Source organism: Monodelphis domestica, chromosome 1 (assembly GCF_027887165.1).
Source record: "Monodelphis domestica isolate mMonDom1 chromosome 1, mMonDom1.pri, whole genome shotgun sequence".
NCBI classification, from domain to species: domain Eukaryota; kingdom Metazoa; phylum Chordata; class Mammalia; order Didelphimorphia; family Didelphidae; genus Monodelphis; species Monodelphis domestica.
In genome coordinates, this window is record NC_077227.1 from 63,523,763 (window position 1) to 63,549,363 (window position 25,601).

At 40.3% G+C, this 25,601-nt stretch overlaps 1 protein-coding gene and 1 long non-coding RNA gene across 2 annotated transcripts in view; one reads left to right on the forward strand and one right to left on the reverse strand.

The window, feature by feature from the left end:
• The window catches only part of RASGEF1A (RasGEF domain family member 1A), a 333,690-nt gene that overhangs the window by 72,781 nt on the left and 235,308 nt on the right, over positions 1 to 25,601 (reverse strand). The gene's annotated exons all lie outside the window — the stretch shown is intronic.
• On the forward strand, positions 11,432 to 19,322 carry LOC103094103 (uncharacterized). The gene is made up of 4 exons (XR_460185.2): positions 11,432 to 11,505; positions 13,026 to 13,128; positions 18,381 to 18,435; positions 18,547 to 19,322. It is a non-coding gene; the product is annotated as an uncharacterized LOC103094103 (long non-coding RNA).

The following is a 25,601-nucleotide window of genomic DNA, read 5'->3' on the forward strand; positions in this document are numbered from 1 at the left end:
GTATCTCCTCCATCTAACCTTGTGGGTTTGTTTTAAGGAAAGCATATTTTTAATTACAATAGAAATGTGAACAGTTATAAAATAGAATCAGTTCAACACTAATGAAACTCTGTTTTCTTTAATGAGTCATTTACATTCTCTGGGCCTCAGTTTTTCTCATGACTAATGGGGTCATTAAGCCCTTTATTCCAATACTGTTGTGGGACACCAGTGAGATGATGGATATGAAAGTACTTGGAAAAACATAGACAAAGTCACCCAGATAAAATATCATCATTATTTTTGTTATTATTCCCAGGTGGTAGGTAGGGGTATTGCTAGGACTCACGCCATACTTTGTAGGGTCTCTGAAGTCATCAATTAAATTGTATGCACCCTTTGAATAGTATGGAGATAAAGGTGAGATCAGATAGTCAGCGAACTGCATACAAGAAAGGAAAGTGAGGGCAAAGGAGAGGGTGCTGGAACAGAAAGGGGCAAGCAGAGCTTTCAGGTAAGTTTAGGCAATGCAAGTTCAATTGCTAGGTTAAAAGAATCTCATTTGCTACAGGGTAGGGATAAGCATATAAAAACCATAAGCTGCCTTGATCTACAGAGTTTGCAACGTGACATTGTATAATGTATGAACTCAGGACCCTAGGGCTGGAAGAGACCTCCAAAAGGCATCTGCTCCAAGGTCCTGTTTCCAGCCAGTACTGGCCTCAACCCTCACTTAGAAAGGTTTCCCCAAACACCACAGTAGGAACAAGGCTGGGCCATCTGTCAGGGAAATCGAGTCAGGGTGGACCTGTTGGGATTTGCCGTCCTGTCCTTCTTGGCTTAGAGCTGCAAGTACCTTAACTCTTTCCCTGCCGGCTAGAGTATTGTGGATAAGAACATGGGTGCCGGAGGAATAGTCTAGCTTTCTCTATGAGGTTCCCCCTCCTCCAGCCATTCACCCATCCTCCTTATCTTCCAATGATCCCCAACCCTGAACATTCTGCCTTGCTGGGAGCCTTCCAAACATCTTTGCAGAGCTCTGCCAGTTCCAAAGGAAAAAAAGCCCATCATCTGTCTCCCCTGCCACCACCTCCTGTGCCCTGTGACCCATCCAAACACTATGCCCGTCCAGCTGGTCATTGTATCTCTGCTTCCAAGTCTCCCAGCCCCACCACTGAGATCTGGAGGACTGGATCATCGGGTACACAGTGCGCCCAGGGCGCTGTCCAGGCACAGAAAAGGAAGGAGCAGGTGCCAGGACCTAAGGGCGAAGGGTCTTTCTATCCTACAACATCCTTTACCCAGCATTGCGCAGCTTGGCCCCAAGCTCTGGCAGCCAGCCTGTGGTGGCTCCAACTCTGTGTACAGCGTTGGCTCTGGCTCCTGACCCATCTGCTCCGGGTTTGGGGGCACGGGGGTGGGCGGGGAACGGAGCGCACCGCGGACTTACCCGGCTTGGACCAGCGCTGCGGTCCCGGACAAGGCTGAAGGAGGCGCTCACAACGCTCTGCTCCCTAACCCCACGCTGGCAAGCTGGGGTAGGGTGGGAGCGGGCGCTGGGAAGCTCTTAGCCTTTACGGGTGCCCCCTTCCCCCACGACCCAACCCCGAAGGGGATGGGCGAGGCTGACCCCTCCCTCCCTTAGCGCCCTGCTTAGCGCCTAGCCTGTGACCAGCGGCTCTGTCCCTTCCTCCCTCCCTTTCCTTCTTGCCTTCCCTTCTTCCTTCCTTCCTTCCCTCCCTCCCTCCCTCCGGTCCTCCTTCCTCCCTCCTGGTCTCTCTCCCTCCCATACATACATAGCCTCCTCCCCCAGGCTTCGGCTCACTCACTGGGGACCCGATACGCTCATGCCTCCTTCTGCTCTCAGGCGTTCCAAGATCTGGGTCCGGGAGGGAGGAGTGGGTGGAGAGACGATGAGGGCGATATGGTAGGGAAGAGGAGGAATGGGCAGAAGGGGCACCTGCCCAAGTTCCTACCTAATGGAACTGGGCAGTGTTTGGTTTGGTTTGATTGTTTTCTCTTAAGAGCGCACTTGTATCCAGGAAAGAAGGGTAACCCTTCCCATGCTCCCACCCCAACTTTTCCCAATGCACCAATTATCTAGGCATCACCCCCACCACCCCCACACTTAGGCAATGTCAACTTGTAGAGAAAAGCTAGGAGGATAGAATCTTGATGGGTATCAGATTTTGCCTCTGTTCTCTCCTGCCCAGAACTCAGAGTTTGGGTCAGCGGAAAGATCATTTTAATTCAGTGAGAGGCCAACAACAGCAACAGAGACTAGAGATGCAGATTTCAGTTCTGGCTCTGCTTTGACTCGGTGCCCGGCGGCGGACAAGTTTTTTAAAATCTCTCCAGGCCTCTGTTTCCTCATTTGTATAAAAGGAGGTGCACATTAGCTCTTTTGGCTTTGCCCTCTCCTGTGATTAAATTATTCCAGGGATCATGCTTTTTCTAAACTGCTGGTGCCTGAGCTGGTACTCTGTACAGAGGAAGCCTCTGATAAATTGACGTGGAAAGGGATAAGAAGAGGAATTTAGGAAGCAAAGAGGCTATGCCATCTTCCTTTTAAATCTGCCTTGCGCTGAACACGCAATGCCTCCAATCTCCTTTTCTTCACTAGGTCCTGGGTTCCTAATTCCCCAGTGTTGCTTAGTCTGTGTAGCACAACTGTTGGACAGTTCCTGAAAAGCACTAGAAATGGGAAATGGTCAGCCTAAACTGCTTCCTTTGGGAGAAAGCTGTCTTCTCTGGGTCAGCATTATCCTGGATATATGACTTTGAACAAATTACCTAAACCCTGGAGCAGTTCTTCCTCTGTAAAATGGACAGATTACAGTATAATGTCAGTAAAAGAGAACTTGTGCTTTGATCTCTCCAGCAACATCTTAGAGAGAGAGAGAATGGAAAGCACCCAGTAACAAAAGCCACCAACCAATCAATAAACATTTATTAAATGCCTATTTTGCACTAAGTACTGAAGCTAACACATATAATTTTCCCTTATATACTTACCTTCTGTCTCAGTGTCAGTTCTAAGACAGAAGAGTGGCCATGGCTAAACCCAATTGGAGTTAATTGACTTGCCCAGGGTCATGCAGCTAAGAAGTGTCTGAGGCTTAGATGGCATTTTTAAAGGTTTGTAACATGTTTTTATATGTAATTTCATTTCATTCCCACAAAAAATTCTTCAAAGTAAGTATATTTTGGTCCCCATTCTGTATATAGGTGAAGACATTTTGATTTGAAGAGATTCAAGGTCTGAGGAGGGATTTTCATTTAGATCTTTTTCTCTCCAAGTCCAGCACTCTAGGTACTACCAGCTATACATATGAGCAATATGTATATATTGTGCAAGATATTGTGTCCAAATTTCCAGGATGTCAACAAACAGGGCAGAGTTTCTAGGATTTCCTGGTCACCACTGAGCTCTCCCTTGTTCTTTGACAGTATAAACAGCACAGATTCCTTTACAGACCATCAGGCAAATGCTCCAATAGGCTCTGATCATTTCAAAGAATTCTGGAGTGGAAAGGCATCTTAGAGATCATTTGTCCATTCTGCTAGTCCTCTGCACAAAACCTTTAATAGCCATACTACTGCCAGGGAGCTCAAATACAAACAGCTTGGGCTAATATTTGCAGCTGCATAGTGGCTGACCCTTACTAACTTATTTCACACACCTTCTAGTTTAAGAGACTACATTTCAGATGATTAGACCCTTTCAAAGTCAAACACACACTTTGTTTATTCTTGCTTCTCTTTTTTGCTCAGGGTCTTTCATCAATAGCAATCACTAACATTTATATGTTTTGTTTTAAGGTTTGTAGAGCGTTTTCCATATATTTATATTATTTAATTCTTATGACAACCTTTACATAGGAAGTAACTGTGGGTCAGAGGGATTAATGGACATCTCCTTGGTCATGGAATGGAAATGTCAGAGGTGCTGTTTGAATTTGGGTCCATGCTGTCTACAAGTCCAATATCTTCCATGTCCCACCATGATGATTCTCAAAATACGAAGCCCCAAAGTGAATACAACACTCCAGATGTTGTCTGACTCAAAACTGACCAGGTCTGATTTATTGGGGCCACCATCTTTGAGTGGAGTCTTGGATGGTAACTGCCTTTTTTTTTCTTTTGACAGCTACATCACATTGTTGATTCCCATTGGGTCAAGTTTTACACCAACTTAGATCTAATTTGTTCACTGTGCTAGGGAACTGACTAGTCATATCCTACCTAGTTCTACTCACATGCTCCATGAAATCTTCCTTGAGCTAACTAGCACTCATTTCTCTGTCCTTTGAGCTCTTATAGGACTTGTAACATCAGAAATCTAACATTCAATGATGCATTGCCCTTTATATTAAATTAAATGTTCACATGTATATACCTGTTTTATTTTTTTCAGCTAGAGTGTAGGTTCCTTGTAAGCAGGGACTGTGTCTTATTTACCTGGGAAATGCTTATAGCATAGTGTCTTGTGGGTAATACATGCTCGGTCAGTAATTAGAGCGTCATAAGTTATCAGAGCTGGAAGGGAACTTAGATTCCTTGGACCCATGACCTCGTTAAATTTTTTTTTATAAATATATTTCCATATAATTAGTTTCTTTTGTAATTATATATGTATATATATATAAATAATTGTATGCATGTCAAAACATTAATCTGAGAAGGTTTCACCAAACACTGATGAAGGGGTCCATGGCACACACACACACAAAAGCTTAAGAACCCCTGATTTAGTCCAACATTCTTCATTTTAAGGAGGAGGTACTGATTAATTTTTGTGTGGGGGAGACCATAAATTTATGCCCCAACCCTTTACAAATTCAGGTGGAAGTTTTCTCCTCTTTTTATTTTTTATTTTTACCTCTAACTCAGACTGTGTAAGGTTGAGGTTCAGGCAAAGAATCATTTGAGATTGTCTGGTTAGAAAGTGACCTGAGTTCTTTCTCACTGGCATTGACATCTGTGAAATTCACCCCCTGGAAACACACTCTTAGGATCAAATCATTCAGATTATAATTTTCTATGTACTATTTCTTTTGCTATTTTTTAATTTTTTTACTTTTACAATGACTATTATTATATTTCAGCAGCAGTCTCAGGTTCTACTCTTGGGACCTCTCCACCTGATGGGGAGAAAGAAATCCTGCATTTATACCAAATAATTTTGTCACTTAAATTCAAAGTAATAAAAACAAAATAATGATAATAATAAATGTTATTCAGGTGAATTCAAGCCTCTTGGGGCCCACAGGAGCTTTTAGGGAGCTGGCTTTTCCCCAACATTGTTCTGCACCTGCAGAAGTAAGAAGCATGTGGGAAGTATCTTGTCCTTCTCTTCTAGTAGAGAATGGATAAGGCTTTTTAAAAAAGTCATTATTATCTCCTCCCTCCCCATTCCCTTAAACTTAACTGGCAGTTGCTCTGCAGGATATTTTTGGTTCTAATCAGAAACAAGCAAGTGATTAATTTTCCTTTCTGGCTCATATGTATGTGAGGAGAGAGTGACTTGCATTTTAGTTCTTTGGGTTCCCTTTTCCTTAGACCAAGAGAGAAAGCTGAGGCCTGGGGAAGGTGGTGAGTGAAGTATTGTGGGAGGTTGTATTTTTTTCATGTAAACAAATCATTAAGACCTAATATTCCCGAGTCTTGAACAGGAAAGACCTTATTTAAACCAATTTAAACTCTAGGGAAGTACAGACATTTGTCTTATGTTCTGTTGTTGTGGGGGGTTAATGGGTCATGGGTCAGAGCATTAATCAGTGACTGTGGAGCAGAAAAGAGATGCTAACCCTGGGTGAAATATGAGGCTGCTGTCATGGGAACAGGAGCACAAGCAGAACCTTCGAAAGGCGCCTTCTTGACAAAAGCCACCAGCAAGCGGGAGAAATTCTAATAATTAAAGCTTTGTTCCATATGCATGATTCAATTTTTTTTCCTCTTATAAATTCTTTTTCACTCCCCAGTACTGTTTGAATTGACTGTGGGAATCAAACTGTCTCCTCTGAACTCCCCTAAACATAAATTCAGTAAAGCTGAGTATGTATTTTTATTTTTCCTTTTTCTTTTTTTTCTCTAGAAACCTCTTCTAGTGGAAGCTCTAGGGACGATATCAGGTTGTCCATCAAATGCCATTTCATTATTGCCCTGACTGCTGCTTATTAAGAGTGATGGCAATGAAGCAGATAGGATAATCTGTTTTTTCAAGGACCTGTGATGGCTCCCCAGCTGGCTTGGAAGACCCTTATGTTTATCCCCTAAAGAATGAATGAATTCAATTTGGATTATTTGAATTCTGCTAGTTTTATGCATACTTTCTCTTGCTCTGCCCTTAGGTTGATTCTATCTGATTCAACAGGTATGCATCAGAAATCAATGTTGAGCTAGAATGGATTTTGGAGATCACCTTGCTCAGGTCCCTCTTTTAACAGAAGAGGAAACTGAGTACTGGAATGGTAATGCAGTAATTAAGGTGGAGCAAATGGGACTTGACTCAAAGTTATTAAAACTTAACACTTTCAGTCCTTCTGAAAACTAGAAAACTGAAGTTAGTTTCTAGTTAACAAGAATATGGGCAAATAAAGGTATGATTTATGATTTTTTTTATCTAGCATGTGGAGCCCCTAGTGTGGGAACTTTAATCACCAAAACAGATTGATACCCTGTCTGTAACTTAGTGCCCAAGCCCTAGGGAGTTGTCTTAGGCACAAAAGTTGAATGATTTGTCTAAAATCATATGGCTCTTTAGTAGTATCAGAAGTGAGATTTGAGCCTTTACCAAATAGAAGCTTCTTTTCCAAGGCAAATGTACCCTAGGTCAACTCATCCCTGGATAGATCTTGTACTATTTCTACCCACTCCTCTACCCTCTCTAGCATTGGCTTCATGATGTCTCCCACCTCCCCCTGCCAATAAATTCATTTATCTTCTGACAAACATATTGAGTTCCATTTGTAAAATAGCAGAAGTTTCTAATTATAGCATTGTAGAGAGGTAAAATGATCCTAGATCTTACATAGTTAAGCTTCAGTACCTACCCTCAAGAGCTTATAGTCTTATGAAAGAAAGAAGTCATACCGTTCCATGAAATAAATTTGGAGAGATGTGGAAAGAGAATAAAATGCTTTGTTATAAGGAGTGACACAAAAAGGATATCCCAAGTAGTGCCAAGGATCATTTTCATCATCAACAAAAAACTAAATATTTATTGAGAGGTAGGGTGAGGCTACATAATTTAGTGGATAGAAAGCTACCTTCTGAGTCAGGAAGAACTAGGTTCAAGTTTTATTCTGCTATACATTATCTGTGTGACCTTGGACAATTACCCTAGCTTCTCAATGCCCCAGAAACATCTCTTAGATTATAAAGTCATAAAATCAAACTGATTACTGCATTGATGGAGAGATCTTCCACACTTAGAAGTTCCTTACTATTACGGTTCTTTGCATCATAGGTCTGGACCCTCTAAGGTGAAGGAAATGAGCACTTACTATATGGAAGTCATTGTCAAGAGTTCATCCTAAAATATGCTAAAATGCTAACATCTGGATGAGCTGTTTGAGATTCCACTAAGGAGAGCCACTTAGTAAAAGCTTTTTCCTGAAATGTCAATTCTTTTGAGTGCTTACAAGACTCACCGCTAGTGTCTGGGGGGTTGGTAAGTGTGCTGTGAAGCAAAGGACCACTTCAAATGAAGCAGAAATGCCCTTTGCAATAAAAAGTCAGAGGACTTGGGGGAAAATTTTGGCATCCAAGATGCTATTTTAATGCCGTACCCAAACACAGGAATATCTGTCATTAAGAAATATTATTGGGGTAAGGTTTGGGGTAGGGAGAAAGGGAAGAGTGGCAACCAGGTACCCCAAGTAGGCTGAATTAAGCTCTTAAGTTTAAAAAAATATTTCTCTCCTGGGTTGTTTCGTGTGGACTCTGGAAACTGCCTGTATCACAACAGGGAAGGCAGTTACCATCAGAATCAAGGATACTGAAAAGAAAACTCCTCATATAGTCCCTTGAGTGAGATGAAAAATACATTTTTTCAGAATTGCCCCTTGACAAGACATAGCATCTGCTCAAAGGAAAACTGTGCAGAGGATCAAACTTTCAAGACTGTACAAAGAAACAAACCTTGTTTATGTTGGGGCAATAAAGCTGCCCTAGGAAAGTTGCTGGAACTAACTTTTATTTTGTTAAGAGATTGTACTTATCATTTCCTGTCAGGCTCCAAAGACACACAAAAGGCAAGGATGCTATTTGTATCAATCCAAAGGGGACCAAGTATATACATACACAAACATGCTGTATTTTTTCACATGGCCTTCTTTGATGCCCAGAAGAGAAATCTGGTGATTTTGTTCTTTGTGGGATTTAGGGAGCAGCAGGGCCATGTTGAGTGCTTAGAACGTACTGGATACTTTTTTGAAAATGGGAGCCCCTATTATTTCTTTTTTCTTTAAAAAAAATTTTTTAAACCCTTACCTTCTGTCTTGGAGTCAATACTGTGTATTGGCTCCAAGGCAGAAGAGTGGTAAGGGCTAGGCAATGGGGGTCAAGTGACTTGCCCAGGGTCACACAGCTGGGAAGTGTCTAAGGCCAGATTTGAACCTAGGACCTCCTGTCTCTAGGACTGGCTCTCAATTCACTGAGCCACCAAGCTGCCCCCGCCCCTATTATTTCTTAATGCAATGATATAATATAAAAGGAATTGTTGAGGATTTTCACTAACCACAAAGGAAAGGGAGCCAGCTATGGGGTGAGAATGATGATGGCATAACTAGAATCTATGGAATATGGAGGGAAAAAACCCAGGAAGATCTTCAATGTGTGGAATCTATCCTTCATAAGGAAATGATGAAAGGTACAACAATAACAGAGAAAGAGAAAGCATGGTTAGATTTTATCTGTATGTGAGGGAGAGTCTGCTGGAATGAGTGGATGGATCTGTCCACTAGAGTATTACAGTAAGAGTCAAGTGGCACATTAACCTCCTTTGTCCTGAGCTTTGTCCTGAACTCTATGAACACAGTCAAAGTTTGCAAGATCTTTTGGGGAAACGCGTCACACTGTTGACTAATATTGAACTTGTAGTTCACTAAAATTTTTATTTTTTAAGTTTCCCTATGTTAAGAGCAGAGAATATTTTACCACTATAAAAGGTTTTCAAGTAATGCCTCACAAGTTTTTCAGCCATTCCTATAGTGTTTGAAGAATCAAAATGGCAAAATGTGTCTCAGCTTCAAATTCTCTAAGTGACTTTGGGCCATGGAATCATAGAACTTCAGAGAGTGAAAGGATCTGAGTGTTCATCTAGTCCAGTCCAAATGAGACTAAGAACCCCCTTTGTAACATACTTATCTGTTGCTGGTTTGAAGCATCTATCTTTGATTTTTAAGGTCATGAGGTGAAAGGATCACAAATCTAGAGCTGAAAGGGAGCTTAGAGGTCATCTAGTTTAACTCCTGTATTGTCCAGATAAGGAAACTGAGGCTCAAAGGAGTTAAATGACTTGATTGGGATCACACAGGAAACACATGGAAACATGTAGTGCCCCTCCCATCTCATTCAGGGATCCCTGATATGACAATTGTGATGGATGGTCATTTAGAAATGGGGAAGTCTCCAAAAGCATTTCATTCCATTGCTGGACAGTTTGTTATACTGAGTCAAAATCTACTTCCGTAAAATTGCCACCAGTGGATCCCACCTTTGCTCTCCAAAGCAATACAGGAGAAATCAATTTCTTCCGTTCTGTGATAGCATTTCAACAACTGGCAAAACCCCATCTAGTTCCATTTACTAAATTCCCTTTCAGCTGGTTGTTACTGATCATGGTCTTTAGATTTCTCATCATCCTGGTTAGCTTTGTTTGGAAGACCTTTGTCTTGTTAATGCCCCTTCTAAAATATGGCCCCAACAACTGAAAATGAGACTAGTTAGGCTGGCTGATGGGTGCTGAGTGGAGGGGTGCATCTTCTAGTGCCATGCCAATCCTGTACCTCTCTTGTTCAGGGTTTTTTATTAGTAGATCATCCTGAAAGTGTGAATTAGCACAGTTGAATTTAAGCAATTAAAGACTGAAATAGCACTAAGACTTTTAGGATACCTTCTATAGTATAAGATCAAATTGGCTCTAAGGGCAGCTGGGTGGCTCAGTGGATAATAGCCAGGCCTCAAGATGGGAGGTCTTGGGTTTAAATCTGGCCTTGGACAGGACACTTCCTAGTTGTGTGATCCTGGACAAGTCACTGCCTACCCCTTTCTGCACTTCTTCTTTTGGAACTGATACTTAGTATTGATTTTAAGATGGAAAGTAAGGGTTTAAACAAAGAAAAAAGACCAAATGAGTTCTTTTGGTTCCAGGGTCATCTTGTAGATTTACATTGAGTTTTTTTGGAGAGAGGGAAGAGCAGATCTATGATTTCACTCATATAGGGAATTCTTGATGAGGAAACTCATCAGAACAATTCCAATAGATCCTAATTTTTTCCTTCCCCTCAGAGAATTGCCCAAGGCACAGAAAGACTGAATGACTTGCCCAAGTCACATAGCCACTATTAGGAAGGTGTTCCACTTGAACCCAAAGCTTCCTGGTTCAGTGGTCAGGTCAGATCCATTTTGACACCATTGGCTTTTAAAAGAATAGAGTCTGCTACAATTCAGATTCATCTTTTTTTTTTTAGAAAATGAAGCTGAGCTGCCAGGGTCTTTTGTGTGAGAGAGATCATCAAGGTAGCCTCTTTTCCAGGACAAGTTACTTGAACTGGATTGCTCTCAGGGTTTGATTATTTGAATGTCTGTGCCATTGGTTAGAAATTATGTATTTATATTCACCTATTTAAGAAAATATTGTATTAAAGGGAGGCTTCACCACACAAGGCCCTGGGTAGGTAAGTAGCCCAAGGAAACTACCCCTAGATATCAGTTCCTCCCAGGATGCTAATTTATGCAAAGGTGGTAATATTTCTCTGGCAAACTGACAGGACTATCTTATCCTTCTTGGTCATGGGAATTAAAAAAGACAAACAATTTGCCTTACCTCTAAACAGCTGCCTAGTACATGATTTGACCTTAGAACAAGGGGAAAGGTCTTTTACCTCCCTCTAAAATATCTACTTTCCCTAATCAATATTACTTGAAATTTCCCTATTAGCCATTTATTTAACGAAGTTAAGGTTCATTCTTTCAAAGACTACATTTATTAAATTCTGAAAAAAGACCAAATATTTCTTGCTTCAAATATAAATTTCCCTGGGCATAACTGGAAGACCTTAAGTTTCTAGCATTTGAATGTGCATTTCTCTGGGTTTCTTCTGCATTTTGAGGATGAGGGCAGCAATGTAATCTTGGCCACTGGGTGGGAAAGGAAGGTGGGTGTCTGTCAAGATAGAGCTTAATGATGTCATAGGAAACATCTAATCCTAAAGCTTCTGATTCTCACTGGGATGACCTCAGCTGAATGGAAGAGTGAGGTTGGGAAGTCAAGATGTGTAGAAACAACTTTGACATTTGGTAAATAGCCTGACATTTGAAGGACTTTATCCATGCCTACTCATGGTTGTGAGTTGGGCTCCATCTCACCCTTTTGAGAATGGGTGTGTGATGTGTATGTGGGGGGAAAGGGTAGAGAGGGACCACATCAGAGGTTTGCTGAGATATCTGAGATGTTATCTGTTAAGCAGGCCTGTTGAAAAAGTCCCTTTCAGTCCCCCAGCTCTGCAAGTGTGACTTCAGAGTGGAGGGCCAGAGGACAAAGCTGAAGAGAATTGATTGAATTTCTTGGGGGAACATTGAAGAAAAATAAGTGGGCTGGACTTCGTTAGTTCCTTTTTGACTCAAACCAGGTGCCCTGGGGTCATTAAGTGTCATTTGGGACCCAGATGTCAAGTACATCTGTGCACAATTCAGCCCTTAATCTCAAATACACTTAGGGAGATACCTGATATCCCCCAGTCTGTCCCTTTTTGGTTTACCTGCTTCCCTGGGGACAGCAAAGATCCTGGTAACATGAGGAAGGATAAACATTCAAAGCACAGGGGTGGTACCTGCTGAATGAATCATCGGTGGGTTTTACTCTATAATATCATTTTTTAGAAGCTTGTTTTATGGACTAAGGCTGTGCCCTGATTCAGCTCTGGTTACAGAGGCAGTCTGGCATGGTGGGAATTCAACAATTCAAATTTAATACATGCAATCATTTTAATTAAATTTAATTTTAAAAATTAACCATCATTCTAATTTAACAAATAAGCCAAATGCTGTGTAAAATGCTGGGGATAAGGACTAGCCCTGTGGTTTCCTTGGAAAAGGTAAGTCCCTCTACCAATATAGATCATTACTTTCTCTGAAATGAAGGGTCTTAGTTACTTCAAGCCCTAGGAGTTAAGTGACAAGTCTAGGGTCACATAGCTGGTATGAATCAAAAGTAGGATCTGAACCCATTTTTCTGTCTTCAAGACCATCTCTTTAGCTACTCTGTTGCCTCTTACTTGAGGGCTATAAAGCCAAAATGAAATAGTCACTCAACCATCATTATTAAATTTTGGCTCTGCTTCAAGAATTACATCCCTGTTCTCAGGAAGTTTTCCTTTGACTAGGAAGAATATTAATTAGCCTGGGATCTAGGAGACCTGGCTTTGCCACTAACTAGTGACCATAAGTTCCGTAGCCTTATTCTTATCTGTAAAATGGAGGGGGATGGAAATGGGTCACCAAAGTCCTTTCTAGCTCTAAAAATCCTTCTGTCTTAGGAATATGTAAGTACATCAAAACTTTGGTTAGTTCTTCTTTCATAGGATTTTTAAAGTCTTCAGTTTTTAAAATTTAAAGCATGGAACCTTAGAGACCAGGTACTCCAGGCCCTTCGTTTTAAAGGGGAGAAAACTGTACCAGGGAAAAGTGACTTGACCCAGGAAGACTGTCTAGATGGTCAATGAGAGAGCTGGAGTTTCCTCATTCCCCATCAGTCTTCTTAGTCTGATTCTCTATCACTCAAGAGACCCTGTAACTTTCTCTTTCTCTCCTCTTTCTAGGTCTCTGCTATCCCTTACCTACCTCTAGCTGGAATCACTTTGGATTGATTACTTCCTTGAATTTCCCTAGAGAGGGCCCACCAGGCCCTTCACTGGAAAGAAGGTTGGTCTCAATCATTTCCTTTTGTGTAAAGTGAATGAATTAATCAGAGTGGCCAAATCACCTTGGTACCCTGGTCCTTTTTATTAGCTCCTCACTAATGACTAGGGCAGAGATGCTGATTTATAGTACCCCATTGGGGAAAAGGACTAGTCAAAGAGGTGAAGGGGCCAGGGGCCAATCAATTAGTTCATAAAAGGTCAGAGGAGGCCCTAGAGATGCAGGGAAATTTCCTTGCTCAGTTCCCTTTTCTTACTGAGAATGAGTACTTCAAATCAGCGAAGACCTACTCATCAGTCAAGATCCAGTTCCATCATCTCCATGTTTATCCCTAATAATGAGAGGGAGGTAGTGGCAGCTTTAGAATCAATGGGTCAGTTAGTACTGCTTATTGAAAGAAGAATCATATCATAAATAAAAAACATTAAATTTGGAGTCAGAGGAGCTGAATTAAAATCCTGACACAGTGATTTATTCCCTGGGTCATTCATTTTAGTTCTCTTAGACTAAATGGCCTCATCTATAAAATGAAAGTATTGGATTTGGTCAGAGTTTCTTATTTTATTTTTATGTTTTTGGCAGGGTCTGGGAAAGCTTATGAATTCTTCTCAGGATCTTTTTAAAAGCATAAAGAAAATATATTGGATTACAATGATAGTCAATTATATTGAAATACATTCATCAACTTTTAAATAACTTCATAGACTCCAGATTAAGAACCCCTGGACTACGTGATATCCAAGATTCCTTTCAGCTCTAAATTCCATAGTTCTCCTTTTTTCACTCTGTTCAGTGAAATGGAGGATAAAAAGAAGGACAAGATGTAGCCTCCTGACATCATGGCATTTCAAGTCTAGTTGGGGAAATAAGATAAGGAAAACTGATAATATTTATAGCTTCTTCTAATTATAAATCACATTTCTATGGGTGAGAGACACCTTTCTGGATGTATAGAAAGTGCTCAGCACAGTGCGTGGCACACACCAGGTACTTAATAAATGATTCTTCCCTCTCCCTGCTCCCTTGGAGCCAAGAAGACTTGGAGTCAAGTCCTGCCTCTTCTTACTAGCAATGTGACCCTAGGCAAATCATTCAAATTCTCCATGCCCTTGTTGTTGTTTTCAATTGTGTCTGGCTCTTCATGACTCCATTTGGAGTTTTCTTGGCAGAGATGCTAGAGTGGATTGCCATTTCCTTCTGCAACTCATTTTGCAGATGAGGAAACTGAGGCAAATAAGGTTCAGTAATTTATCCAGGGTCACACAGCTAGTAGGTGTCTGAGGCTAGATTTGAATTCAGTCCTGACTTTCAAACCTAATGTTCTATCCACTGCTCCTATCTGGAGCTCCATAATCTAGACAATAATATGTCACAGAGGAGTCGACCTGTCTTTGTAGAGGGAGTTTCTTCATCTGGGAGAACTTCATATCAATGAAATATTGGTTCTGTTCCTATCCATACAACCTCTCCAAGCATCAATTTTCTCATGTATAAGACAAATCTAGCTCATGTCATTTAGTAGAAATAACATAGATTTGGAGTTGAAGGACCTGCATTTGTACCCTGGCTCTTACATTTACTACTGTGACACCTTGACCCCTTAAGCTTTTAGGACCTCAACTTCTTCTATAAATTTGAGGGTTGGATCCACTGACCTTTAAGGCTTTTTTGAGCTCTTTATTCTATGATCCTAGAAGCTTATGAAAGTGAGTGGAAAAAAACTTTAAAAATATGAAAAGAGGGGGCAGCTGGGTAGTTCAGTGGATTGAGAGCCAGGCCTAGAGACGGGAGGTCCTAGGTTCAAATCTGGCCTCAGACACTTCCCAGCTGTGTGACCCTGGACAAGTCACTTGACCCCCATTGCCTAGCCCTTACCACTCTTCTGCCTTGGAGCCAATACTCAGTATTGACTCCAAGATGGAAGGTAAGGGTTTAAAAAAAATATGAAAAGAACACAAGCTCCTTGAAGGCAGGGTCTTTGTGTTCCCAGTGTGTGACACATAGTAGGGGTTTATATGTAAATATATATGGATTATATATATATAATGTATAAATATATATTTAATGTATATTGAAATTAAAACAAAATTAAAATATTAAGTTTATATGTATAGAAGCTTATTGATATAGAAGCTTGAGTAAATGAGGGAACCCTTATTCTTCTTAGTAATACCAGGCTGTTGTAGCTAGGTGCCCCCTAAGTAGTACAGGCCATCAGGGTTACAGGAGTCTAGAGGAAGTAGGGGTCAGTTTTTGCTGGAATACTCAAAGAAGATAGGAAGAGGATATGAACTGAGTTCAAGAAGTTGGGGTTATAGAGGCAGAGTAGCAGTAAAGAAGAAGGCTTTCTGATGGGTGGAGAAGTTAGCTTGAACAAAAGTGGAGGCTGAAAAAATATATAGAGAGAACAGTTAAGCTGAGACTAAACAGCACTGGTTTGTAGACCCAAGGTCTTATTATAGTGGTGATCAGAGATGGGATTTGAACCCAGGTCTTCTAGAACCCAGGTCGCTGACTGATTCACTATTCTTTGATATTTTTCTCATTCAGAAGGTCTACACAAGAGCTGAGATCTTGAGTCCTCTGATAGAAAGAAGCACAGATCTATAGATTACCAGCCCTGGAGAGATGACAGGGAAAACACAATTTTCTTGCCGAGCTTACCTCTCTTTCTAGATTCCTCTGTTCTCTATCTGGCTGCAGACTAGGTCAGTTCCATTTGAAGTGAGGCTTTTAACACCCACGAACATGCTGTTTCTGAATCCCATTTTCAATTACCCACATTTTCAAAAAGGAGGATTTTCATAAATTGCTTTGGAAATGTAAATGGTACAAGCAAAGCTGTCTCAAGCATCCTATTAATCCCATAAGCCTTCTGCTTGCCTTAGAAAGGATGCTACTTCTCTCTCTCTCTCTCTCTCTCAACCCCTTTGCACACCTTGGCACCTGCCAGGCCCTTCTTAAACCCATAGCAGTTGCTCTAGCCAAGGTACTGTGGCCAGGCTCTCTCTTTCTAGTAAAGTCGTCTTAGGGAGAGTCTCAGTGAACAGCCAGAATTCTTGTTACTGAATTCCCAAGAAGAAGTCCTGGGACTCTAGGTTCAAGGGCTGCCCCCTGGCTCCCCTGGTCTTGCTGCAGGATGAATGGGTCATCCCTGAGATGGCAAAGGAAGGACCACTGCCTGCTGATTCAGGTTACCTGGTTAGATTCCTGTCTGGGCTACTGTCTGAAAATGGAACCCAGCACTGAATAAACACCCGCATCTCATCGGCCTTTGTTCTTTCCAAGCTAAAGCTCACCTCTAACAGATGGAGGGATTTAGGAAGAGGAGTGTCTTATTTTCTCCTGGATCTTGTTTTCTCCCTCCTCCTTCCCCTCTCTCCCCTTGTTTAAAAGCAACACAAAACAGAAGCATTATGCCATGGGACATGCTGTGCCAACAGCTTTAATTGTCACTGACATTCCTGGCAACAAAACACAACCTGCTTTCTCAGGTCTTGAGGAACAGCAGTGGCCCTAGTGATCCCTACTTGGCATCAGATACTCCCAAGAGCCAGCACAAGCTGGAGTCAGTGAGAGGGCTTGATCTCTGCATGTGGCTCCATGCCCTGTGCTGTGTCTATGGATCCAGATGGGATGGATGCTAAGTTAGGAGTGTTGGACCTACTTAGTCCAAAAAGGATTTTTTTGTACAGAGTGCCATTTTCTCCTTCAAACTGAATAGGTGATATCCAAGGTCCTTTCCAGCCCTAAATCTTTTGGTCTTAAATATTTCTGATCAATCCTTATAACACTGCCAGAGCTGAAGGATTTATTTGAAAGGTGAAGCCTGCTCAAATATTCCTCTTAAAGAAACAATTTTACTCTTAAATTCATCAACTTTTACTGACAATTTCCTGGAAGAAATTCCAAAACCCGATTAGATGCTATAGTTGAAGATAATGAAACTCACCTGATTCTCCTCAAGGAGCATTTCTTGTTATCCTTATAAACAATCTCTCTCCCTCTCCCTCTCCCTCTTTTTTCTTTCTGTTTCTGTCTTTATCTCTGTCCAACTCCAGCTGTAAAATCCTGTAATATTTAGAGGGAAGACAGCCCCTCTATGGCTTCTTTAAATGTACCCAGGGAAAATGGCCAGTCCCACAGGGAAGGAAATTCTCCTGCCTAAAGACTTCCACTATGCAGGGAACATGTGCCAGTGGTAGTTGGCGATGGTAATGAGGAACTCTACTAAGGATCCTGTCTTTCTCTTATGAGACAACTGCCTGCTTATCAATAGGCTATCTTACTTGGGAGCTTGCCTGGTCCTCGCCAGTGACCCCTGAATTCTCTTTTTTTCCTTCTCCAAAGTGGAAGAGATCGATGAGAATATCAGATCATAGGAAATCTAGGTTGAAGGAATACCTCCTTTTCTTTCTTCTGCTGAATTAGCTTAAAAGTAATTTTTTCCCTCAAGTTTTTACAGATTTCAAAGTACAAATTTAGAAATCAAAGGTTTTCCTGCAACAATTTAAAAGGCCACCACTACATTTTCCTTCAAGCCTGACAGTTACTGAACAATTCTCATAGCCCACCTAGATTTGAAAGATTTATTTGAAAGGGTGTGATTTCCTCCAAACACCTTTTACATTCCCCTTTCCCCAAGCATAGCAAAAGTGTCAAACCCTCTTCTAGTTAAGTGCAGATCCAGCTTTTATAATTTCTTTCCTTTAGTTTCCTTATTATAAAATGTACAGCACAGCAGCTTAGCTTATTAATAAATAAATAACTTAGCTCCCATATTAACTCTCTTATTTTACAGATGGGGAAATTGAGGACTAGAGATGCTAGAGACTTATCAAAATATGAACAAGTAACAAGTTGCAAAATAATGATTTCAGCCTAGATCTTTTAGTAGCAGATTTCAGACAGTTTCCCTTTTTTATCTTAACAAGAGCTCCAATTAACAACATTGGCATCAATAGTACCCTAGAAGTAGAACAGGAAGAGACTTCACAGTAATTCAGCCTTGTAATAGCAAAATGACAGGAGAAATTAAGACTCAGGAGTATAAAGTACTGTAAATTCTCCAAAGTTGTATAAGTAGTAAGCATCAGAGCCACTCACTCCCATTATCCTTTTTCTTTCTTTTTCTCTTCTTCTCTCCCCTCCTTGGCCTTCTTTCCCTTTCTCCTTCCCTAACTCTCCCCTATTTCCTTTTTAATTCCCTATTCCCTTCTCCTCACCACTGTTGTACTCTCTTTTCCATTTTGCAGGTGATGAAACTGAGGTTCAGAGAAGTTTACTGACTTGCCTATGGGCATATGAAAGGTAGGATTTGAACCTAGGATTTTCTAATTCCAGCTCCAATACTCTATCCACCACCACACAATCCTATTGTTTTGGACTTTCTATAGAAGTCTTTCTTTTATGCCTCACCAGGCCAAGGAGATGCCTGGAATCTCAAAGGTTGTGATGACCAAATGAATGGTTTGAGAGTTCTACCAACCTGGAAAGACTGCCAGTGCAGGCTCAATGATGAACTATCCCTTGAAGACCAGCCAAGCGAGGTTCAGAAGTTCATAAGCACAAAGTTGAAGGTCAAGGGATTCTTTCTTTCTTCTTTTTTTGGTCACAACTTAGAAACTGTTCATTAAATCATGGAGGAATTATGGCCTTTGCCAGCAGAGAGAATGCTGTCTTTAATGAGATTCCCAATTCCTTCAAAGTATTCTGTAATGGTGTTTGCTTTATATAGTTCTCATGGTAATGGCCAGACCTCAGACCTCAGGTGGGAAGGGAAACTGCTATTCATTTGCTTCCACTATTCACCTGTCTCAGCAGGTGTTGGGGCCTTTGTGTTTTTCCTGGTTTTTCTCCTCCCACCCTGCCCAATCCCCTAATGAGCTAGGTGTGTGTCATTGCTATTCAGAGGCAATCAACTCCTTTTGAGTGCTTTTGGACAAAGCTTAAGAGTTCCTTTGATGATCAGTGTTAGAGTGGGAGGGAGAGAAGGATGCTAATGGGCAACTAGCTTGTGGGGTCTTCCTCTCTGGACTTTGTGATGTGAGGGACAACTGAAGGCCCCCATGTCCTTTAGTGGCCTGCCAGAATATCTGATTTTTCACCAGCAGAGCTTCATTCCTTTGGCAATATGCTCTATTTAAAAAATGAGTCACCCCTCTGCCAGGAGAACATGGTCCACAGTAACAGCAATATCGTACGATGATTAATTTGAATGATTTAGCCATTCTCAACAATATAATGATCCATGATAAATTCAAAGGACTTTGGATGAAAAATGCCATACACCTCCAGAGAAAGAACCAATGGAGCCTGAATGCATTTTGAAGCATACTCTTTAAACTTTCTTTATTATTCTTGTTGTTCTTTTTGGTCTGCATTTTCTTTTTCAATATGACTATATAGAAATATTTTCCATGACTGCACATGTATAATCTATATTAAATTGCTTGCCTTCTCAATGAGGGGGAGGGAATAAAGGGAAGGAGAGAATTTGGAACTCAAAATTCTAAAATGAAAATGAAAATGTTTTGTTTACATATAATTAAGAAAAAAATTTAAAAAATTGAATGCTTCTGTGGGATGTGGGTAGTGGATTAATTCTGATTGTTTAAGATGTCAGGGTATGGGATAGGTCTCTCAGGATGACTAGTCTGGCCCAGGAAGTGAGAGGCAGAATGCAAGTGATGACTACCTGGAAGCAGGAAATGAAGGGTGAGTGAAAGAGGCAGATCAATTTTCTAACTTTTATCATTTTTGTAGAGGGATATCTCTCTCTTCCCGTAACCTATTCCCCCTGTCCATCAACCATCTTCCTCTTTACATAACAAAGGACTCCTAATAATATACTCTGATCATAGACCAATGGCAAAAGAATAATCCATAATCTTCTCAGATTCTTTAACACATGCCAGAAAATATGAGCTAGAGGGGACCTCAGAGAAAAGATCAGGTTGTCTTAGGTAAGTGTAAAGGAAAAATCAAAGAACATAAACATTTTGAGCATAGGAAACCATGTGAATGATGGCACTGTTGACAAAAAGTGAGGTCAGATTTGGGAGTGGGGAAGGATCACAAGTTCAATTTATGACACTTTAAATTTTAGATGTCAGTCAGATAACCAAATGGAGGTTCTTGTAGGTAGTTGGTGATGTGGTTTCAGTACTTAAAAGAAGGCTGAGGAGTAGTAATACAGAGTTGGGGGGAAAACTTGAAATTGTGGAGGCAAATGAGATGTTGAATAGTGAGAATGTTTTTAGAGGGGGAAGAAGAAGATACTAAAACTTAGGGGAATATCTAGCTAAAGAGGCCAGGAAGAAAGAAGACCAGTGAAAAAGACAGGGGAACACTTTGAGATGTCAGCTTCTCCATTCAGGGGAGATTCATCTCTTAAGTCAGGTTTTAGGGATCATGCAGAAGGTTTGGGTAATAGTATCAACCCTTTGGAGAAATCATATAAAATAAGGACTGAAAAATAAGAAAAGAAAAAAGAAACTAAGACCTAGAGAGGAAAATGTGATAGGCTTATTTAAGGTCAAGTAAAGCTGGTATTAGAATCCAGGGTTATCAGTTCCCAGTTCATTAATTCTTTTTTCCACTGTTATCTGTTAGCAAATGAGAAGTCTAAAGGTCCTATGTTTAACATAGAAACAAAGGAAGAGAAGAGGTGGGCAGGCATGAAGAACAGAATGATACTAGTTCCAGAGATGGAAGGTCTTGGGTTCAAGTTTGACCTCAGATACTTCCTAAATGTGTGACCCTGGGCAAGTCACTTAACCCCCATTGCCTAGCTCTTACCACTCTTCTGCCTTAGAATCAATACAGAGTACAAGCACAGAGTAAGAGTATTGATTCTAAGATGGAAGGCAAGAGTTAAAGAAAAAAAAGATACCAATTGGCCATTAGGAAGGGCTTGGTGGGAACCGGGTCAAATGTTTCTAATATTCCCTAGTGTGCTCATTAGCAACAACATATTTTAAGGTAGTATTAAGAGCCAGATCTGATACTAGTGATCTCTTAATTGTCCTACTTCATTCTAGAGAAACCAAAAGCTACCATATATATACTATGTGTTCCCATTTTTGATTGCCTCTAGTTTACCATTCCATATGTTGCTTGTACATGGTAGTTTGCATGTTCCACATTAGCTTGAGCTCTTGGGAAGCAAGGACTGCCTTTTGCTTTTCTTGGTAGTTTCAGTGCTTCACAAAGAGCCTTATGCATAATAAGTACTTGACATAATAATAATATTAGTAACAGCAATGACTAATATTTATATAATAGTTATGATGTGCTCAACATTGTGCTAAGTGCTTTATGATTCTTGTTGTTCATCTTTCCTTTTTGAAGAGGATGAATGACATCAGATGATGCTGTCTTGTCTTGGGGCATGAGTTACACAAAGTTATTGACTTTACTCTCTCTTCCAAAATCATCCAAGTCCAGTGGCAAGGCAAAATTTAGGGCACTGATGATGTCAGGAAGCAATGTATGACGTTAGTGTTTTTGACATCTAACTAACATTTTATAATTATTTTCTCATTTAATCCTTAATCAGGCCTGAAGTAGGTACTATTATTATCTCTGTTTTACTATTGAAATTGAGACAAATAAGTATGAAGTGACTTGCCCGGGGTCACACAGCCAGTAAGTGTCTGAAGCTGGATTTGAACTTAGGTCTTTCTGACTTCCAGCTCAGTACTCTTATCTTCTGCATCACCTAACAGACAGTATTCAATCATACTTAGGGAGATTGAGACCAGAGAATTCTTCACTCATTTTAATCTTGGAATTCTATATGCCTTTGTTGTTGATCAGGAGAATTTTTAATTCCTTCCTTGGGATTCTCTTCCAAAGGCTTTAGAGCCTGTGGGTTTGTCTTGTGTGTTTATTTTGAGGGAACTGAAGAGAACAGGGAAGAGTGGACCCTTGGTCCATTCACTCTTTTTATAGGTTGTGATAACATGCTGGTTAGTAACTCAGGCTCCCCAGGCTACAGACAGAATCAGTCTCTGTTGAAAAATATCTAAAGAGTCCAGCTAACTAGAAGGATTTAAGGAAGTCTGACCAGGGTATTCTCTGCTATTATTCTAAGACATGGTGATGAATAGCACTGATATTTCTTTGATCATGCTCCATTGATATATACCTTAGAGATCCACCATATACAACCACATCATTTTATAGGTAAGAAAACTGGGCTCTAGAGGGATGAAGGAACCTGCCCAACCATGTTTAGTCAACAGATTGGGAGAAGAACGAAACTATAACTCTGATCGTATTTCTTCTCCCACTCTTAAGTCACCTACCCGTTAATTGACTGAATGTATTCAGAACAGGGGGAAAATTGAGATCAGTGGACTCAGGTCCTTGGGATCATAGATGTAAAGCTCAAAGAGAACCCTAAAACCATCTAGGCTAACCCTCTAATTTTACAAATTAGGAAACTGAGTTCTAGAGAGGCTAAGTTTATGTTGATCACCATTATGTTGATATTATGTAGATACAGCTATATAGAGACATAAGAGCAAATGTAAATCTGGGAGATGGAAACTAGGATCAATGATAACCCAAGGAGGAGGCTTTGTCAGTATAAACTGGGAAGAACCCATAGGGAGAGTTTTTGTAGAAGGCCAATGAGGCAGCAGCTTTCACCTTTGGGGGAGAGCATATTTCGACAATGTGAATAGTCTGTCATGGGCTCTGGCCTTAAAGCAACAAAATAAGGAGCATAAAAAAGTCCTGGCAAGCTTTCTGGACCCTCTAGAAGCCACAGTCAGTGCCAAATGAAACTTACTTTTATTTTTAGAAGTGGAAAATCACAGCTTACGGCAGTGACAGCAGGTGGCTTGTTATTGCCTTTCGTTTGGTTCCTCTTTCTTTCAAAGTTGGACTATATTCTGTGGCTTGGGAAGATCACTTTAAAGGCAGTGCTTCTATAATAATAATTCAATAATAATGATGATAACAAGCAGTTCATATTTATATAGTGCTTTAAGATTTACAAGATGTTTTCCCCATAATAACCATGTGAGTTTGGCAGTATAAATATGGTTTTTCCTGTTGCACAGATATTGAAACTGAGACTCAACAAAGCTTTCTTCCTCTTTGCCTATAAATGGGAAAAAAACAAACAAACATTTTTTCCTTTAAGCTTTCAGGGTCTGAGTTGGTTTTGCCCATAGGTGACCAGGTGTCTGCCTCTGTGATATAATCTGAAGACATGGAAAAATTACTCTTAAATAATTCCCTCTTTAATCAGTCATGGGTAACTAGAATTCCATAGTTAGAGATTCGTTCTTATAGGCTAAGACATTAGGTATCTAGGGGTATCTTGTTGGAATGCAAATGCCCCTGGAGAGGCTGACACATTAAGCCATTATCCCATACTTCAAAGATTTGAGGGTGTTCCATTTATTTTTATTTTTTAATTGTTTATATTTAAATTTTTTATATTTTATGTCTTACCAATTACATGTAACAATAAATTTCTACATGTTTTCTTAAGTAATATGATTGAACTTTTTTCTCTCTCCTTACCTTCCCTTTCCCCTCATGATACTGGCTGATGATTCAATTTGGGTTATACATGTATTATCATGCAAAACATGTTTCCATATTATTCATTTATGTAAGTGAGTAATCTTATAAAACCAAAACCCCAAAACATATCCAAATAAACAACTGAAAATCATATGCTTTCATCTGCATTCTGACTCTAACATTTCTTTCTCTGGAAGTGGATAACATTCTTTCTCCTAAGTCCCTCAGAATTGTTTGGGATCATTATATTTCCAATTTTGTATTGCCACATTTGATCATTCCACAATATTGCTGTTAACTGTGTACAATATTTTCCTGGTTCTGCTTATTTCACTCTGAATCAATCCATGAAAGTCTTTCCAGCTTTTTTCTGAAATCATCCTGTTCATTGTTCCTTACAGCACAATAGTATTCCATCAACATCAAATACCATAATTTGTTCAGTCACTTCCCAAATGATAGACATCCCTTCAATTCCCAATTCTTTGCTACCACAAAAAGAGCAGCTATAAATATTTTTGAACAAGTAGGTCCTTTCCCCTTGGGTAGTCCCTTTAGAACACACAAAGCTCCTCCATAAACTAGCAAGCTGTCTTCAAGGATTATGGTTTCTGAGAAATTCATCAGCCCTGGCCCACCTGATGATGCTTCTCTCCATACAGTTGGGATAGACATGTGATCCACTAGAAGTGCATATTATAGAATCACAGAATTTTTGAGTAAGAAGGAACCTTGGAAGCCATCTATTCCAACCCATGCCAAACAAATCTCCAGTATAATATATCTAACTAGTGAATGCCCATTCTTTGCGTGAAGACTTGTAGTGAGAGGAAAGGGAATCCATCACCCCCTGAAACAAACCCTTCCACTTCTGGATTACTCAAATTATAAGATTTTTTATTCATGAAATCTGAATTTGCTTCTTTCTTAACTCTTCCTTTCTGTCTCAGAAGTGAGACTAAAGGTTCCAAGGCAGAAGATCTTCCCTTGGGTCAAGCAGAGCAGCTTTCTAATCCATCTTCTATGGGGGAGTCTTTCATGGACTTGAAGGCAACTCTAAGTTTTCTCCTTCCTTGAGGTAGGACCTGAGCTTTGCCCCATTGGATGAGCCTTTAAGAACCCCTGGGTCACCTACACATCATGGTGGGGCATCTGAGGGAGATTTTTAGCAGGAGAATTTTATCCAGTCTAATATTGACTAGAGGAGAGTCAACTTCTTTGCTTCATCTAAGGTTTTTGAAAATTCATTTCTATAGAACTAGCAGCTAGAATGGCCAGCTAGGCGGTATAGTGGTTAGAATGATGGGCCAGGAATCAGGAAGACACAAGTTCAAATTCAGAATTGGATTCTGATGAGCTCTGTGATCCTAACCAAGTTTGTTAACTCTGCTTCTCTTAGTTATATATAAAATGAGCTGGAGCAGAATATACTATCTTTGCCAAGAAAACCCCAAATGGGGTCATAACAAGTCTGATAACTGACTGACTGGAATCACAAGAAGTATAACAGCTATTTGTCTTGCATCTACTGATAGCCATTATTAACACTAAATTAGATTTAGTGAGCTATTTAGCAGTGTACTAAGGGAATAGAACTTTGGACAATTAACTTTATCTATCTATCTATCTATCTATCTATCTATCTATCTATCTATCTATCTGTCTGTCTGTCTGTCTGTCTGTCTGTCTGTCTGTCTGTCTATCTATCTATCTATCTATCTATCTATCTGCTTGGATCTCCCTATCTCTTTCAAATGGGAAGCTGTAGTAACTACTTTCATGACTATCTCTACTGCGGATTGGCAGTAGAGATACTGATTCAACTCACTCTATTTCTGAACCAGGTCAGTTTGCCCATTCCTTAGGTAGCCTGATGGCTTTGATCTGTTAAAACTGAATTACACAGAAAGTTTTCAGCCATGAAAGCAGAC